This window comes from Castor canadensis, chromosome 6 (genome assembly GCF_047511655.1).
Source record: "Castor canadensis chromosome 6, mCasCan1.hap1v2, whole genome shotgun sequence".
NCBI classification, from domain to species: domain Eukaryota; kingdom Metazoa; phylum Chordata; class Mammalia; order Rodentia; family Castoridae; genus Castor; species Castor canadensis.
In genome coordinates this window covers 97,099,030-97,113,312 of record NC_133391.1, presented here as the reverse complement: position 1 = coordinate 97,113,312, position 14,283 = coordinate 97,099,030, and the positions used below count along the sequence as shown (strand labels likewise).

The window sequence follows — 14,283 nt, the reverse complement described above, 5'->3', positions numbered from 1 at the left end:
TTTATTAAACGATCACCTTCTCTTTATGTCCTGCTGCAAGATGTGGGCACAGGCTAGGCCTAGAAGTAAAATGAACTTAAAGAACACTTTTGTCCTCAGGAACTAGACAAGGATGCCCACTATCTCCACTCCTATTCAACATAGTCCTCGAATTCCTACCCAGAGCAATAAGACAAGAAGAAGAAATAAAAGGGATACAAATAGGTGAAGAAACAGTCAAAATATCCTTATTTGCAAATGACATGATTCTATACTTCAAAGGCCAAAGAAATTCCACCCAAAAACTTCTAGACACCATAAACAGCTTCAGTAATGTAGCAGGATACAAAATCAACTTACAAAAATCAGTAGCCTTTCTATACACCAGCAATGAACAAACTGAGAAAGAATACAGGAAAACAATTCCATTTATTATAGCCTCAAAAGAACAGTCAAACACCTAGGAGTAAACTTAATGAAGGACATAAATGACCTTTTCAAGGAGAACTGTAAACCACTGAAGAAAGAAATTGAGGAAGACTACAGAAAGTGGAAATATCTCCCATGCTCATGAATTGGTAAAATCAGCATAATAAAAATGTTTATACTACCAAAAGCAATCTACATGTTCAGTGCAATACCCATCAAAATTCCAATGACAGTCATCATAGAGATTGAAAAATGTACCCTAAAGTTCCTATGGAAGCACAGAAGACTGAATAGCCAAGGCAATACTGAGCAAAAAGAGCAACACTGGAGGTGTTACAATATCCGACTTCAAACTACACTACAGAGCCATAGCAATAAAAACAGCAATGTACTGACACAAAAACAGATTTGAAGACTAGTGGAACAGAATAGAGGACCTGGATATGAATCCATACAGTTATGCCCACCTCATTTTTGACAAAGGCACCAAAAACATATAGTGGAGAAAAGACATCCTTTTCAACAAATGGTGCTGGGAAAAGTGGCTATCTGCCTGCAGAAAACTGAAACTAGACCCATGCTTGTTACCCTGTACTAGTATCAACTCAAAGTGGATTAAGAACCTTATTATCAGGCCAGAAACTTTGCAGTTGGTACACAAAAGAGCAGGGAATACCCTGGAAACAATAGGAATAAGCAAGGACTTCCTCAGTAGAACTCCATCAGCCCAGCAACTAAAAGAAGGATAGACAAGTGGGACTTCATGAAATTTAAAAGCTTCTGCACCACAAAAGAAATGGTCTCTAAATTGAAGATACCACTCACAGAGTGGGAGAAAATATTTGCTAGCTATACATCAAAGGACTGATAATCAGAATATACAGAGAACTCAAAAAATTAAACTCCCCCAACAATCAATGAACCAATAAAGAAGTGGGCAACTGAACTAAACAGAACTTTTTCTAAAGAAGAAATCCAAACAGCCAAAAAACACATAAAAAAATGCTCACCATCCCTGGCCATAAAGGAAATGCAAATCAAAACCACAGTAAGATTCCACCTCACCTCTGTTAGAATAGCCATCATCAAGTACACCAACAACAACAAATGCTGGCGAGGATGCAGAGGAAAAAGGAACCCTCATACACTGCTGGTAGGAATGTAAACTAGTACAATACACTATAGAAAACATTATGGAGGCTTCTTAAAAAACTAAACATAGATCTGCCAGATGATCAGTAATACCACTCCTAGGGATATACCCAAAGGAATGTGACTCAGGTTATTACAAAGGCACCTGCACATCCACATTTATTGCAGCACTATTCACAATAGCCAAGCTGTGGAAACAGCCAAGATGCCCCACAACTGACGAATGGATCAAGAAAATGTTGTATTTGTACACAATGGAATTTTACTCAACCACAAAGAAGAATGAAATTTTGTCATTCTCAAGTAAATGGATGGAACTAGAGAACATCATCTTAAGTGAAGTTAGCCAGGCTCAGAAGGACAAAAATCACATGTTCTTCCTCATACGCAGATTATAAAACCAAAACAAACGCAGTAATATTGTTGGACATGGGTCACACATTAAGGGGAGAACATGCACAGGAGAAATGGGGAAAGGAAAGGAAACCTAAAACTTGAATGTGTTTGATGTGCTCCCTGTTGAGGAGGGAATAAAGTAATCTTAAAATAGCAGAAGCCACTATGGGAAGAGGAGCAGGAAGTAGTGAAGAGGTCTGGTAGAAATGAACCAATGTGGGTTGCAATACACAAGTGCATGGAAGAAATGCTAGGAATCTCTCTGTATAGCTATCTTTATCCCAAACCAGCAAAAACACTATGTCTTCATTATTTTCTCTTCAACAAAATCAGAGAAAAAGAGGGTGGAACAGGATCTGCCTGGAAGGCAGGGGATGGGGGGGTTGGGGGTGGCACAAACAATGTATACATGTGTAAGTAAATGTAAAAACAATAAAATACAAGGAGGAAAAAAAAGAATACTTTTGTCTCAACTACCTGCGTATTTCAGAGAAAGTGAAATTCGTCTTGGATTTTTTCTTAATTATCTCAGTTCTTTGTTTTGTTTTGCTAGGGTATATAAAATCTTGCCTAAGTATTCTCAGCACTTCGCAATGTAGATACTTCAAAGACATTCCAAATGAAGTTTAGCAATATAAAAAATGAAGATATCAGTCTGAATTAAAAAACAAAAGAAATGAAGTTAAAAGAAAATTAAGTCTGGTGTTTAACCATTTCTCTTTGTTGAATCAGAGTCATTATAGAAGCAGTCACAGGAGTTGAGAGTTCACCCCACCTTGTCCTTTGTGGAGCATGAGACTAGCTGAACAGACTTATTTGCAGGGGTGTTCTTGGGCTGGCAGAGTGTCTCAAGTGAAAGAGCACCTGCCTAGCAAGTGTGAGCTCCTGAGTGCATACCACAGGACCGCCAAAATAAAAAAAGGGGCATTCTTTGCACTGGTCTGAAATTCTAGTTTATATTTTCCTTTCTTTTCCTCTCCTCTTCTTCTCCCTCCTCCTCCTCCTCCTCCTCCTCCTCCTGCTCCTCTTCGTCCTCCTCTTTCTTCTCCTTCTTCTTCTTTCTTCTGGGGTTTGAATTCAGGGTCTTGCACTTGCTAGGCAAGTATTCTATCTCTTGAGCCATGCCTTCAGACCTTTTTGTTTTTAGTTTATTTTTCAGATAAGGTCTTGATTTTGCACAGGGCTGGCCTCAGACCATGATATTCCTATCTGTGCCCTCATAACTGGAAACACAAGAGTGTACCACTATTCCTGGCTTGTTTTGTTGAGATGGGATCTTGCTAAGTTCTTGCCCACGTTGGCCTCAAACCACAATCCCTTAGCTCTGCTTCACAAATAGCTGGGATTACAGTTATGAACCATTGTATCTGGCCTAACTTTCTGGTGCTTGAGATCATGACTTGTCAATTTAACCTTGTGTAACAGACTATTTCACTTTTTTGGTGCTAAGCATAAAACTTTTTTTATTTATAAAGATAACTAACAGTGTCCTAGTAACTTGTTGCCTTCCTTGAGTTTCTGGAACTGGAAATAAACTATTATTTTTCATGTTTCTTTGGGGTTTCTTTTCTTTTTATGTTATATGTTTTAATGTGCAAAGGCTTTAAAAATTTTTTTTTTCTTTTTTTTTTTTCATTTTTCTTTTATTATTCATATGTGCATACAAGGCTTGGTTCATTTCTCCCCCCTGCCCCCACCTCCTCCCTTACCACCCACTCCACCCCCTCCCGCTCCCCCCCTCAATACCCAGCAGAAACTATTTTGCCCTTATCTCTAATTTTGTTGTAGAGAGAGTATAAGCAATAATAGGAAGGAACAAGGGGTTTTGCTGGTTGAGATAAGGATAGCTATACAGGGCATTGACTCACATTGATTTCCTGTGCGTGGGTGTTACCTTCTAGGTTAATTCTTTTTGATCTAACCTTTTCTCTAGTTCCTGGTCCCCTTTTCCTATTGGCCTCAGTTGCTTTAAGGTATCTGCTTTAGTTTCTCTGCATTAAGGGCAACAAATGCTAGCTAGTTTTTTAGGTGTCCTCTGACTTTAATCTCAAGTTGCAAAATCTACTGGTTTCTATAATATAAAATATCCCCTTTCCTTTAAATATTCCCAACAAATCATTTTCTATAACAGACAAAATGATCCTTTCTCTCATTTGCATTCCTTTTTACCATAATTGCTAAGAAATTTTTCTCAACTTCTGTCCCAGTCCTTCCATTTCACTTTCATTTTTGCTGCCATATTAATTTCCAAGAGATCATTTTGTTCTGTGACTCTTCCTTTTTCTTTGTCCATGTACTTCTCTCATGTCTGGGAATATCAATGCCAGGGTTGGGTCTTGCTTTTGAAGTCCTCCTGCCCCTGTGTACTCCAACAACTCCTTCCCTGTTTGGTGTCAGCTCCATCTCTCATGATAGAACCATTCCTCTTATCTCAGGTGACCCTTGGTTGCTAGACCGTAGTTAAGAGGGAAGAAAGAAAGGCTGTGACTATTGAAAGGAGGAACAACAACTGGGAGCTTTTCTGCAGGATAGTTTGCTGGGTGAATGAGTTGAGAAAATTCTAATACCAGAATCTTTAAGACTTCTCTCTTGGGTCAGTTAGCTCCCAGAGAGAAGACTTCCCCAACCTCCAGTCTGGAAGAAGAAAGGCTGACTGCCAGAGGGAAAGGAGAAGAACCCCAAGGAATTCAGCATGTTGTTTGCTTCACTTAGTCCAGGCTTCAGTGTGAAGCCTCCAGTGTGCCTGATGTCCCTATCGTGCTCTCTGGGGAAGATGTCTTCCATCTCTCACTAGGGCAGCCTAGAGAGCTGGGGTTTTTTGGCAGTGGAGATCCATGAGGGGAACTGGGACAGGATTGCTTCTGAAACAGATTTTCAAGCAATCTTCTTCCTTTAGCTGTCTTTTCATCCCAACTGCTAGAGTCATTGTTTGCCGATTCTTAAACCTTGGGGAATTCTGAAGTGTAGGAAGGGTTATTTCATTCTTGGCTTTCCCTGCTGCTGTTTAACAGTCAGATTTCTCAAGTTTGCTAAATTATTCGCTTTGCTACCTCCATAATTTTGTTGCTATTATCCCAATTCCATGAATTTGTCTCTAAAAAAAATCCCTTCACTGTGCTTTTTGAAGGGGTGTTGAAGGAGTTAAAGTAGACATATATACTTAACCAGCAAACTTTAACTGGAAGTATAGTAACCAAACAACCACAATCTAAATGACTTCCAATATTTGATTGGTTAAATAAACTATAGAACACTCATATAATGGAAAGCTATGCTGTTGTTAATATTAATAATATTAATTTAATCTCACAAAAATCTGTAAGGGAGATGCTATTATTACCCATTTGATAGGTGAGGAAACTGCGGCTGAGAGAGATTAAGCAATTTGTTGCCTAAAGTCACAGTGTGCTTGGCTCTGATTTGATAAGACCACCCATGGGTTCTAAATGGTAGAAACAGAACTCACAAGTACCACTGAGTTCTAGTCACAAACTGTATCAAGCTGAATGACAGCACAACTAACAAGGATCCGTTTGACCCAGCATAGCCTCTGCGGGTCCCCTTTCCTCCCACAGAAGAGATGATGACCAGCAGCTCCAGCAGATGAGGAACTTGACAGGGCTGAGGGGCTGAAGGCAAAAGGTGGGCAGTCTTGATTTCATTCCTGCTTTTCAGGTTTTTTCACTGCCCAGAAACAACTTGTCCTACCATGAAAGGTAATGATTCTGAAACTCAACAGTCTTGACATCTGGACCTTTGTCTGGGTTCTGGTCTAAAGAATCTCATTGTAAAACACTTATGTGATTTACCTTATTCTGTGTCTTAAGTGTAGGGATTTTTCCATCCATGGCATTTAGTGGCCTGCACAATCTATTTTAATAGTTAATAAGTGCAGTTTGGAATATATGATTCAATTCCTATATAATAAAAGGAAACATGTTTCTGTAACCCATATGAAATTTTCCTTTAAAACCCCAAAGACTGTGTCCCCACCTACCCTTAGAATGCTATCAGCCTTACTGTCCCTGAGGTCTGTCATGCATATGCCTAATTTCCAGGATAAAAACATTTACCAAAGTCCACACAATAGAAGCAAACTCTTGTTTTCCTTTTTAAATAACCACCTTTGCCATGGTCCCAGTCTGAGCATCCATACAGATTTCTGATGGTAAATTCAAAATATGCAGAGTGAAGTTGGTAGAGGACTGAAAATAAAGGGTTTGTGGAGCTCCCTTGTCTTCTTGTCCTGAAGAAGAGAACTGACCTCATTGCTCAGGCACTTAAATGGGGCCCTTCAGAGTACTCTCTGGATCTCCCAAGGACTGTTGGTTTAAGTAGTTTCTGTCTTTCAACTTTACCTCTCCTCTTTCTTTTTACAGTCGATCCCTCTTTGAAACCTTGTCTCTTCTTTCCATGCTCCAATTGCCTATTTTTGGAATATGCCATTTCGTACTCTGGTATCCTTAAGACCTGGTTGGGTCTTCCTTTGTACATTTTCCCAAATTCTAACATTCTCTTTAGTGCCTCTTTTGATCGTGGTTCTGAGAAAAACTGATTTCCAGGTCCTATTGCTATGTGTGAATCTTGGGGGAGGAAGTTGTGGTGAAGTGTCTGAGGGGGTTCTACTTGTTACTACAAAATAATTTTTAAGTGTTCAAAGGAATATCAGCAACTGCAAGGATTTTCTTTGTTACAGAAATCTCCCATTGGGGATTTCCATTTTTAATATAATTTATTATGGTAAAAAAAAAAAAACCCTGTTAGTTCATAGCCCTGTATTATATTACAAAATGTTCTACTATTTATATGACTTTGAAGGCTACTTAGTCAATAGAATCTCTGTAATTTCTGAAGTTTCTTCTGTGTTTGCAGACAAGAGTAACTAGATAGGCCCCCCACTCACAGGCGTGTGGAAGGATGAAATTTTGAGATATTATTCAGGGTTCCCCCAGCTCTTCTATTCAGTCAGCAGCGGGCATTGCTTCACAGAGGATGCAAGGTTTTATGCCAGGAACACACAAAGAAAATAAGCAGTCAGAGCTCAGCTTTTGAACCTCTAAAAATAAAATTTAAACCTCATTGCAGACACGTCGTCTATAAAGTCAGGAATATTGACATTCAATATCCAGTTTCTTTTGTGCAACAAGAGGCCAAGCCCCAAAGGAAGTCAGGCATAAAACTTGAGTCATAAGCAATAGAACAGAAAGATAATAGACGAAGGACTAGGCTGCCATATCCTAGAGACTAGATAAAGGTTACCTAGGCTAGAGGAAAGAGTTACCTTGAAGAAAAAGTAACTGAAGAATATGAGCATGAAATTTCAGTTCTTTCTTCCTCAGGCCAATGTCCACAGGAAAGGATGGCAACTGGGTCTTCTTCATTTGAGAGATTTGAGAGCAGAGGCAGAAATAACTGGAAAATTGCAAGCATTGGCCAATTAGAAAAGATGTCCAATTAATACAGATGATCACTGTGGTGCATATTGATCAAATAACAGATGTAGAGAGGGGCTAATGCCTCTTCTTATTTGAGAATGCAGTAGGGCAGCAGCCTTGCATATATGCTTCACAGCAAAGAGGCAAGGGACGAATGAAAAATAATGAGCCCAGGCATGTGTGAGAAAGCATGAGATACCTTTTTTAGTTTCAGGCTTCCACATAGTCTGATAATAGCTAAAAGTATGCAATCATTAGGGGATGTGGAAGTAGCAGAGATATCACCAGAGTACTTGAGTCTAAAGTAGGACCACAGGCAGCAGCAGAAATACTGGGCATATGAGCTAATTTCCAAAGAGTAGGCAAGATAATTTAAACAGATGCTTAAAACAGAGAATGCCTACTGACCAAAGACACCCAGAGCACCTGCACCCACCCCCACCCCCCCACCCCCACCCCCACCCCACCCCCACACACCCACCAACACACACCCACACACCCACACACACCTGCACACACACACACACACACACACACCTGCACACACACACACACACACACCTGCACACACACCCACACCCACACCCACCCACACACACCTGCACACACACCCACACACCCACACACACCTGCACACACACACCCACACACCCACACCCACACACACACCCACACACCTGCACACACACCCACACACCCACACTCACACACACACCTGCACACACACACACACACACACACACCTGCACACACACCCACACCCACACCCGCACACACATTCAGACCTACAGACCCCACATACTCCTGAACGTGCTATCCTTGGAATTTGCGTCATTTAGTGAAAAAATGAGAAAGGAAGAACCTTAAAATTGCCTGAGTTTGAAACTAAAATAACAGCAATTATTCGATGGAATTTATTTGGAACAACTTGACCAAGTTTTCTACTCTTAGAAGGAAACATGAAATTATGACAGAAAATAGTACATTTGTTTATAGAGAAATAAGAATACATTTTATCCATTGGTGTCTGCTCAGGATATGTGTGCATGTGTGTGGGGGGTGTCCTGTGTCTGTGCACCTGTGTATTTGCACATAAGTAGGTAGGGGTGTGTGTCCTGAGGTGCCCTGTCTTTGAGATTCTAATTAAATTGTCTCAAATGCTATCCACATTTTTCTGATAACTCTAGAAAATATTCAACAGGAAGTAAACCCCTGCTCTGCTAAAATAGGTCTTTCCTACATCAATTTTAAGTGGTGGAGATTTCATTTTGGATGGATCTCCCATATGAAAAGAAAAAAAAAACAAAACCAAAGCCTTTCTGGCTGAGCACTGATGAAGGACCAGAACCATCTCAGGGCATCTGTGTGGAGTATTTTTATGGAATTGAAGCATTCTTACAAGGAAAGCCATTTGAAAACTATTGCTCTACTCATTGCTATACTGAACATATTACAGACAAGTGCATTGACCCAGGTGTGGAGTCTGTAATTCTTAAAGTCCTTGGTTTGAGTTCAAATGGAATGGGAAATTTGTGCATAAATGTCTTTAATTAAGTACCTTGATGTTTTGATGCTATCTAATTCTTTGTTGTGCTAGATTTAGAGAAGTGAAAACAAGTGACCAAATATTTTGCTCTGTCTTATGGAGACTATCCTTTCAGCTGTCCAAAGAGCAACTTGCTGTGTTTCATTTGTTCATCCAATAAAAGTTTATTATACTTTTGCCAAATAATGGACACTATGTTGGCTGCTGTGGAAAGAGTTTGCCTGCCCTCTATTGATTTTGTATTTTTGCACAAAAGCTTTGAATAATAGTTCTTCTGCTACTTGCTGCCTTTTCAGATCAGAACAAACTGAATGTTTGAGTATGTTCATGTCAATGCTTAAACTCTTCAAGCCGTTGTTGAGTTTGGTTCCCCTCAGTAAGATCAATGCAGAAACGCTAAATATCTAGAGCTTGCGTAGGTTGTTCAAACACACATGAGGAAGGAGACTAGTCTGACAGATGGGGCCACAAAAATCATATCACTGATCAAAAAATGCAAGTAAATATCCTTAAAAGCATTTCTGTTTGCCACTTAATTGAATTATATGCCATTAAAAATATTCAACCATTCCCTAAACTTAGACTCCTTGGATAAATTGTGAAGAAAAAAATGGTACCTTTAAAAATATTTGGTGCTTTATTTGAACCAAGTTACGCACATTAGATTAATTATTTCTACTAGGCTTATAATGAGAAGCAATAGTCCTCTGTTTTTCCCAATCCATCCCACTTGCAGTTCCTTCAAGACAACATTTCCACATTTTTAGCCTTCAGTATTTTACCACCATATCTCTAAACAATATTATTTTGACTTTTCTTGATGTTTTTCAGTTTGGGGCATTATGTAGCCTAAGGGCATCTATCTCTCCTTAATCACCATTGTAGTTCTGCCATTCACAGTAGTTTCAGTTCCTTCAGAGTTACATTGCAATTCATTTTAGACATATATTCAATGCTTGCACGATTAGCCCACAACTAGTCCAATTCACACTTGAGGCATATTGTGTACTCTTTTCCCTTCCTATAGACTTTATTTTACTGAATATTTCATGTTCCTTGCTTAGTTTTCTATATACTTATTACAATTTATCTCTAAATTCTCATTCACTTGTCAAATCTCCTGTATTGTTCAAATGCATTGAGTAATCCATCAATGCTATATTGCTGGGATCATTTTTCCAGAGCCAACTGGCCTGGCCTGGCCTGGCCTGGCTGGGCAAGGTTCTGTTTAAGTCAGGACACCTTGGTAGGGAGAGCCATTTGTCATCATCATGGAATCTCTTCTCACTCTCTTGAATTGAGCCAATATTCTGGATCCCATATGTTCTTCCATCTTGGTACATTCCTTTGTTTTTATGGAGCATTTCTTTTTAGCAGATTCCTGAGAAAGGATGTATGTCTGAAAATGCAAAATGCAGACTCAAATTTAATTAAAATTTTGACTGGATATATAATATCATATTTGAAATAAAATTTTCCTTAAGTATTTGTAAACATTGCTCCAATGTCTTATTACTGACTGAACTTTCATTGAGAATTTCAAAACTATCTTCTTTCTTTTTTTCTGGAGGCTCTAAATATTTTTGCAATGTATACCCAGTGTTCTGGAATTTCACAATGATGGACCTTAGTGTGCTCCACTGTACTGGATATTCAATAAATCTTTCAATCATGAAATCTAAAAGACAATGTGGAAATTCATTTTGCTCCTATGTTGGAGGCTTAGTCTCCAGCATGAATGTTAAGATATGGTGGGACCTTTAATAGATGGAGTCTAGTGGGGAGTTTTCATGTGCAGCTGGGGGTGCTGCTCTTGGAAGAGATTAAGGTAGTATTCAAGGAACCTTGGTTGTCCTCAAGAAAGTGGGCCACATATAAAAGAGAAAGATTTGCTTCTCTTTACTCTCTGGTTTCCTATTTCCCATGTGATCTCTCCCTCTTACATATTCTTCTGCCATGATAACACCCACCATGAGGTCATCACAAATGAAGCAGTGCTATGCTCTTAAACCTTGAAAACTGTGAGTTTTTAAATTACCCAGCCAAACATATTTTGTTATAGGAACAAAACAGTAATATACTTACCATCAATATTCCTCATTTCCCCTTTCTTGGGACGTCTGTGTTTTGGATGCTAGACCTCCTGGTATGTACTTTTTCTCACAGGCAGGAATTATTTAATACCCATATTTTGTCTCTCTGCTACTGGAGAGTACTGAAGTTAAACATAAGTTAAATTGAAATGTAAATTTTATCTATTTCATATACATATTTTACAGATATCTAATTTTAATAGTTGCTCAATAAATAATGAACCAGACTAAATTGAGTGAGAGTTCGTACTAAGAATATTGTCTTAGACTGAGGATGTAGTTCAGTAGTACTTGCCTAGCATGCCTGCTGGGTTCAGTCTCCAGCACAGAAAGAAAGAATGATGGAAGGAAGGAAAGAAGGAAGGAAGAAAGGAAGGAAAAGAGAAGAAAAAACAAAGATAAGAAAATAGGATAAAGGAAATCCCTCCTCATGAGAGGCTCTCTTCCTACACCATCTCCATATAATAGCATCCTGCCCACTCACCAAAATCTGACCTCTGTCTTCTCCTTGTATTCTCAGTCATTCCCTGTGCACTCAGGTACATCTATAACTTACTCCTATACAACATGTTTGATTGCTTATATGACCTCTATGTAATCACAGATTGCAACCTGCTGGAAGGCAGACACCCAGTCTTATACATTTTTATATAGCACCCATCACCCCCATACTTCTTCTAAGAATCTAACCCAATGCCTACTACTATCCAATTCTTCATAAATGAATGAATGGAATAAGTGAAGAAATTTTTGCCTTTTTAAAAAGTCCTGTCATAGAAATTCCATGTGTCTAAGGAATGACTTCATCTAATGAACAAATATGATACACTTTCATGAGGAAAATGAGTCTATTTCAATTAAGGAATACACACTGAAAAATCAGTCTCAGATTATGATGAATAGTTATTGTAAAATGCCAGTTAAGGGATCATCACGGTATAGCTCAGATAGAACACGTAAGTAGCATGTGTGAGGCCCTGAGTTTGAGCCCCAGCATTGAAAAAAAAATCTAATTGAATACTTATTGTTCTGTGAACTCTTATCATTCTGTGTGTATATGAATCCAATTTTGAATCTATTGGCATTATTTAGGCAGGTATTAATTTTATTTAAAGAAGTAATAAGATCTACAATCGGTATATAAAATTATCTTCCAGATTAATTTTATTTGCCTGCATGACCATTTCACCTATGTGAGACATTTAATATAACACTTACAGGGAAGACTATAAATAAAGGAAATTGTGCATTTTAAGGGAAAATTTCTTTATGAAATCAAGGGCAGAATGATATGATATAAAAATGAGAACAGCAGTCCTGAGCATATCACAGCAGTGTTGTCAGTGTAACCTCAGGAGATATACTGGGCACCATCAGAAAGCACTGTGAGAGGAGAGCCAGTGTGGAGAGGAGAACCAGCATGGTTTTCCTAGAGTTGACAAGAGATCAGGCTGCTCTTGGTGGGCATTTTCAGCTGAGATGTGGTTATTATTTCCAGAATATGCATGGAATATGATTTGCTCACTTTTTCAAGTAACTAGACTTAATCAAGTTTTTGGTATGTTAATCTAATCAGAAGAAATGCTTCGGCAGAAAGTATAAATCTTAAATCTAAAAATAATACTTCAATAGAGAGAATATCCTTGAGATGAACATGAGAACAAAGTAATGTATCTATTCCTTCATGCTAGAGCTATAGTCACTCTGGAAAAAAGGAAAATAAAAAGAGAATTTGGGGTCAACACAGAAAAACAAAAACAAAACAGAAAAGGTACCACACAAATTAGCCTTGGGCAATCCTAATCAGCAGGATTTCTGAGCTGGAATATGTGAATAATTTTCTCAAGATTTCTCTCCAACATGTATACATACATAAAAGTGATGTTTTTGCTTTGCTAATTCTACAAATATAGTTTTTTTTTCTTTCTCAACTACAAGGCAGGGCCTTAGAACTAATAATAGCTTATCTTTATGTTGCCCTCAAAAATAGCTCCAAATTACTGACACCCTGGTATGTAGCACCACATCATTTATGTTAGCTCATTAATTCTGATAGCCTTCTTATGAAAAAAGGTATTATTAGACCCATATCACAGACACAAAAACCAAAGTCACAGAGATTAAACCATCTGAGGTCTGAAACTAATCAGTTCCTCAGGCTTGATTTGAACCCAGGTCCAAAGTTTTAAAATGCTATGTTACTACTTTTATGTCATTAAGACTAAAGAAGTGTTGATATTGGCTGTGGGAAGTCCCAGCAGTTTTATTTTATCTTCCAGGAATTTGGTCATCTTACTGTGCCTTAATCTTACAATTTTGTGGATGTCTGCCAGAGGCGGGGTACAGTCATAGTCATCGACATCAAGCTGGCGATTATTGTGCTGCACCCACCCCTTTGCTGAGCCCAGGGACCTTCAAAACTAGGGAAGATCCAGTTCCCTTCATTATGAGTTATTAAGCAGAAATTGTTTCTTTTTAAGATTACCGTATTCACCAAGTGTTATACCAGTGGCAATTGAAATGATTTTAGGTGGTCCATCAACCTTAAATTAAGTAATATTGAGTCTGAAAGAGAGATGGATTGTCTTTTCTATCCCTTCAATAGCCATCAAGAATAATATTTGGAGCTAGTAGTTTTTAAAATTGCTGCTAATCTTTTTTGCCAATTAAATGACAGCAGGAATTTGGCTCAGAGCCTTTGGTAAGCAGCAGAGCATTTGTTTTATTGGCATACTCTAGTTACGATAATTCATGATAATTTTTCACTTGTGGTAGTGATATAAATTTTCCTTTCTAAATGAATTTAATATAAAAAGAGAGTCAAGTAAAATGAAGATTTTTACAAATAAACAATACAGGCATATGACAATAATACATATTGAAAAACATTACAAGGACATGATGAGAAATTCAACCTTAGAAGATGAATGACTTGAAATACCACCACCAAGGAATGGGCAGGGTCTTCGAGGGCCTATTCCACAGCCTCTCCTGGACGAGTGTCAGCCCCAACTCAATTGCAGGGAAAAGCAGTCTCTGACTTCTTCTGTGATGAATGAACAAAAGTGAAAACAGCCTTTCTATAGAAGGTAAGTGTAAACTAAAAATTATTCATGTAAGCCTCATTCTCAGTAATTAGGTGCTGTCATAATCAGTGTCCAGTGAGTGATTTGCCTCACAGGCAAACTATAAATAACCTTTGGAAATAAGACCAAGTTGTTTATAACAAGATATAGATAAGAAAACTTGGCCT

At 38.4% G+C, this 14,283-nt stretch overlaps 1 long non-coding RNA gene across 1 annotated transcript; it reads right to left on the bottom strand.

Annotated features, from left to right (window-relative positions):
• Positions 1–9,313: 9,313 nt before the first annotated feature.
• On the bottom strand, positions 9,314–14,077 carry LOC141423904 (uncharacterized). The gene is made up of 3 exons (XR_012448667.1): positions 13,946–14,077; positions 11,023–11,152; positions 9,314–10,336 (listed from the first exon to the last, which is right to left on the bottom strand). It is a non-coding gene; the product is annotated as an uncharacterized lncRNA (long non-coding RNA).
• Between the last annotated feature and the right edge of the window lie 206 nt (positions 14,078–14,283).